Source organism: Convolutriloba macropyga, chromosome 4, assembly GCF_964194025.1.
Source record: "Convolutriloba macropyga chromosome 4, txConMacr16.3, whole genome shotgun sequence".
In the NCBI taxonomy this organism is placed as follows: Eukaryota; Metazoa; Xenacoelomorpha; order Acoela; family Convolutidae; genus Convolutriloba; species Convolutriloba macropyga.
Genome location: NC_134471.1, coordinates 14,389,902 through 14,395,901, shown reverse-complemented (window position 1 = coordinate 14,395,901; position 6,000 = coordinate 14,389,902).

The following is a 6,000-nucleotide window of genomic DNA, read 5'->3' as shown; positions in this document are numbered from 1 at the left end:
CAATTTTACGGACCTTAGCAAATTAGCTGAACATGTTGAAGGAATGCGTATCAGCGACAGTTCGGTAGATGTATGTGAGATTTGTGAGTTGAATAAGGCTAAGAAACAACCAATAGCAAAAAATTGCACAACAAGAGCACAAGCAGTGTTGGACATTGTGCACACAGACATCTTAGGGCCTATTACCCCCGAGGCTGTAGATGGCCACAAGTACGCGATAGGATTTGTTGATAGCTTCAGTAGATATTGTAGGGTTTACTTTATGAAGTCAAGGGACGAGACTCTAAGAGAAATTTCAACAATTTTGTGCAGATGTAGGCCAACCTCTAACTTTAGTATCAGACGGTGCAAAAGAGTACATATCTAGCGACTTTAAAAAGTTTGCCCGGCTAAAAGGAATCAGGCTTGAGAATTCTGCGGCGTACACGCCACAAGAAAATGGTAAAATTGAAAAACTTTGGGACGTCACTGTAGGAACTGCTAGATGTTTAGGAGATCAGGCTTCTTTAGAGAAAAAGTATTGGACTTATTCGCTCAACATGGCGTTCTATTTGAAAAATTTTTGCTATCATTCGGCAATAAAGAAAACCCCTCACGAAGCCATGTATGGTGAGAAACCAAATCTTAGTTTTATGAAAGTGTTCGGTTGTGTCGCTTATCCTTTCATAGAGAAACAGTTCAGAAACAAAATAGACAGAAAAGCGAAGAAGGGAAATTTCTTAGGTCATGCACTCGATAGTAGATCTTTTCTGATAGGAATAGAAAACGATCGCGGTGAGCTTAAGGTTCAGAAAACAAGGAATGCAAGGTTCGACGAGAACAACTATTACTTCGGAGTGAATGAACAGGCAAATCTAGAACATGAGGTAAACAAAGAGATGAGTGAAATAATTTTAAGTGAAATTGTTCAAAATTTGTTACCTAAAAACGCAAGAGGCGCTCAAGAATGAAAACTGGAGGAAGGCAATGCAGGACGAATATAACTCAATGAGCCAAAATAAAGTTTGGGATCTAGTTGAGGATAATGGAGCGAAAGTAGTGGGTAGTAGATGGCATTTTGGAGTTAAATATTGTCCGACGGGGGAGATAAGTAGATTCAAAGCAAGGTTCGTGGCCAAAGGTTACAGTCAAGTCTTAGGGAAGGATTTTCATGAGACATACTCACCAACAACTAGGTTGTCAACAATTCGTTTAATTGTGAGCTTGTCTGTTCAAAAAGGGTCGAAAATAAGGCAAATGGATATAAAAGCGGCATATCTTAATGCACCTATAGCTGAAGAAATTTACGTGAAACAACCAGAAGGTTTTGAGCAATTAGACAACAGAGGAAACCTCTTATTTGTTTAATGAAGAAAAGTCTTTACGGTCTTACGTAGTCAGGAAGGCATTGGTATCAGACATTTAGGAACTTTTTGGTAGCTAAAGGTTTTGAATCTTCAGTTCATGATAATTGTTTGTTCATAAAGAAAAATGAAAGACAACTTCAAGGCGCAGTTTGTTTGTGGGTAGATATAATAAGCTGTGAATTTCAGGAAAACTTCTCGGCTTGGTTTGAGAGTGAGCTGTCTAAGGATTTCAAAATAACTGATTGTAGGGATCTTTGTTGGTTTCTTGGAAAGAAAATTGTGAAAAAGGAAAATTCATTTGAAATCAACCAAGAACAGTATATTGAAAAGCTGATAGAGAGATTTGGACTAGAAAATTGCAAATCAGTAGAGACACCACTTGCAGAAATAAAACTAACAAAAGACTGCCCTCAGGAGGTGAGTGAAGAGCAAGAGCGCATGAAAAGTTTTGATTATAGAAATTTAGTGGGTTGCTTGAATTATTTAGCTTGCTCAAGTAGACCAGACATTGCTTTTGCAGCAAATTTCTTAAGTTCTTTTGTTGAGAACCCAGGGGAAAAGCACTGGAAAGCCGGTAAAAGAGTTTTGAGATACCTCAAAGGTTCTAAGTCAAAGAGTTTAGTTTTTAGGAGGGGAGACAAGTTAACCTTAGAGTGTTACTCCGATGCCGATTGGGCGGGAAATTTAGACCATAGGAAAAGCACTTCAGGATATTTTTTCAAACTTAGTAGTAGCTCAGTCGTTGTCAGCTGCTCAACAAAGGTTCAAAGATGTGTTGCAACATCAACGGCAGAAGCCGAAATGAATTCCTTAGTAGAGGCAACAAAGGAGGCCATTCACTTGAGAGATCTACTTCAGGACTTAAGCGTTGAGGTGTAAAAACCTATTGAGATTTTCGTTGACAACCAGGCATGCATAGCGCTCAGCAGGCAGTCCACTCACTATGGAAAAACAAAACACTTTGCACTTAAACTTCATTTCATAAGGGAGCTTGTAGAAAGGGGAGAGCTAGAATTGAAATACTTGCAAACTGACCTCATGATCGCAGATGTCCTCACCAAGGGGTTAGGGAAAACAAAACACGCTAGGTTTTGCGCGGCTCTCTTAGGTGACACCCAACCCGAAAGGAGGGGTGAAGGAAGTCAAGAATGATTTCCGATACTTTCCGATTTTTGATTTAAAAGTTACACTTCGAGTTGAGAATGTCACATCCATTAAGCTATGATTGCGGGAACATAATGCTATATAAACCGACTGATTTGTAACAAATCTTGCCGCCAATTGAAACATTGATTAATAATTCTCTCTCTCTCACATCAATACACAACTTATCAACTTCTCTTTAATCATTTTGATATAAAATTTACTTCTGCCTTTCACTGATAGCCTCATATATCAGATTCAGTACACAGTGTTTACTATTTATCCCGGTCACTTTCGCCTCCTGCACCTTAACTGATCTTTTTTCCGCTTTCTCATACTTCCACGGGTACTTGGGGACTTGATTCTTGCCCAATATGAGCTCGCAGAACTTCCAATCAGCCCTGCAATCCGTTCGTTAGAGTAGATACACAATCTTTGCACAGTCGGTTATGAGGCAACCACTAGACCACCCGAGTTTCGAAGCTTATTAACTGGGCTGTGCCTCGGAGTTTAATTAGCTTCTCGATAACTGTAAGATAAATTCGTTAAACCTTTCTCTATATTGTTGTTTGCTAACCTGCCTTTGATCAATTTGCTATCCAATTTTATTTCTTTCACTGATAGCAAAATATAACAGATTCAGTACTCAATTTTTACTATTTATCCAGGCCAAAATCACCCTGATCCTTGAAAGGCCATTGATTCGCCTTCTCAAAAACTTCCATAAATACTCCTGTCTGGACTCTTGTGCAACATGAGCTTACAGAACTTCCATTCTGCCCTGATCAGTCCATTTATATAGGTTAGGTACATCTGCACAGTCGATTATGCGGTGACTACTAGTCAACGAGTTCTTTGTTCCTCTTTCTCATACTTCCGCTGGTAATCGGGGTCTGGACTCTTGCGCAATATGAGCTTGCAGAACTTCAAGTCTTCAATGCTAAAACCGTCTTTGTAGGAAGGGTACACTCCTCGCAGAGTCGGTTGACGCGATCTGCTTTGCCACTAAAACACGAGTTTCGCAGCTAAACAACTGGTCTTCGCCTCGGAGTTTGATTAAGTTCTCGATAACTGTAATGTAAAGTAAAAGTTGTTAGTCTTCCTCCTTAAATTTTAGTTGTCAACCTTTCTTTAATCCATTTGCTATCAAATGTTTTTTGGCCACAATTGCCTCCTGCGCCTTAAGAGATCTTTGTTAAGTTTTCCTCTGCTTCCACGAGTAATCGCGCACTCGACTCTTGCGGAACATGAGCTAGCAGAATTTGCTGTCACCAATGCTAAGTCCTTTTGTGTAGGATACGTACTCTTTGCACAGCCGATTATGACGCGAACTGCTTTGCCACTAGACTGCGAGTTTCGAAGCTAATCAAATGGGAGTTCGATTAGCTCTTCGCCTCGGAGTTCGATTAGCTTCTCGATAATTGTGCGGTAAAATAAACTTTGTTTAGCTTCTCTTTGTTTGGGTTAACTTCTCTTTAATCATTTTTCTATCGAATTTTTGCACTTCACTGATAGCCTAATATCAGATTCAGTACAGTCTGTACTGTTTATACCGGCCACAATGGGCTCTTGCTCCTTCAAAGATCTCTGTTTCGCTTTCTCACACTTCCGCAGGTTCTCGTTGTCTTGGCATTTGTGCAACATGAGCCTGCAGAACTTCAGATATGACCTCTGTCCGTTTGTGTAGAGTAGCTAATCTCATTGCACTGTCGATTTTGACGCAATCTGCTACGCCACTGGACCAATAGTTTCGAAACTATTGAACTCAGCCTGGCTGTGATGTTTGATTAGCTTCTCGATAACTCTGTGGTAAAATGAAATTCGTCAACACTCTATATTTTTGTTTGTAGAGTTCTCTTTAATCATTTTGCTATAAAATTTACTTCTGCTTTTCAGCTTTCAGATATTTGTTCAGCTTTCCTCTACTTCCACGAGTAATTGCGCTCTCGACTCTTGCGGAACATGAGCTAGCAGAATTTGCTGTCAACAATGCTAAGTCTCTTTGTGTAGGATAGGTTCTCTTTGCACAGTCGATTATGACGCAATCTGCTTTTCTACTAGAACACGAGTTTCGAAGCTATTCAGTCTGCTATAGAATTTATTGTGACCTTCACTGATTGCCTCAGATAACAGATTCACCACACAGTCTGTATAATTATCCCGACTGCAATTTCCACCTGCTCATTAGCAGATATTTGCGCTTTCTGATACTTCCGCAGGTACTGGGGTTTTTGACTCTTGTGGAACATGAGCTCGCATAACTTCCAGTCTGCCCTGCTCAGTCCGTTTGTGTAGAGCAGGTACAAAATCCTTGCAGAGCCGATTATGATGCGATCTGTTTTGCCAATATAGCTCGTAATTTTGAAGCTTTTCAACTAGGCTTCGCCTCGGACTTATTCGACTCGATTTATTCTGTCTGTTTTTTTGTTGTCAAACTTGGTTCAAAGAATATTCGATCAAATTAATTTCTGCCCCTCCCTGATAGCCTCATATATCCGATTCAGTACAGTCTGTCTTATTTATCGCGGCGATGACCAACGAAATCCTGCTCCTTAACAGATCTTTGTTCTGCGTTCTAATACTTCCACAGGTAATCGGGCGCTGGAGTCTTGCGGAACATGAGCTTGCAGAACATCCAGTCTCCAATGCTACGTCCGCCTGTGTAGGAAAGGCACTTATTGCACAGTCCACTATGACGCGACCTACTTTGGAACTAGACTACTGGTTTCCAAGCTAATCAACTCGGCCTCGCCTCGGAGTTTTATAAACTTCTCAATAACTGTGTGGTAAAATAGAATTTGTTTACCTTAGCTTTCGCTTTTTGATTGTAAGCTTCTCTTTAATCAATTTCCTATCAAATTTGTTTTTGCCCCTCAGTGATAGCCTCGTATATCAGAATCAGTACACATTTGCACTATTTATCCTGGCCACAATTGCTTCCTGCTGATTCAAAAATCTTAGTTCCACTTTCTCATGCTTCCACGGCTACCGGCGTTCTTGACTCTCGTGGAACATGAGCTCGCATAAAATCCAGTATGCCCTGCTCAGTCCGTTTGTGTAGAGCAGGTACACAATCATTGCAGAACCGATTATGATGCGATCTGCTTTGCCAATATAGCACAAATTTCAAAGCTTTTCAACTCGACTTGTGCTAAAGTGAGTTGCGTTTGGTCTTTATTTCATTGTTCATCAACTTTTCAATAAATGATCTATCAAATTTATTTCTGCCCTTTTCTGATAGCCTCAGACATCAAATTCAGTACACATTCTGTACTATTCAACCCGGCCGCAATCGCCTTTTGCTCCTTCACATATATTTGTTCCGTTTTCTCATGCTTCCACGGCTACCCGCGTTCTTGACTCTCGTGGAACATGAGCTCGCATAAAATCCAGTATGCCCTGCTCAGTCCGTTTGTGTAGAGCAGGTACACAATCATTGCAGAGCCGATTAAGATGCAATCTGTTTTGCCAATATAGCTCGTAATTTTGAAGCTTTTCAACTAGGCTTTGC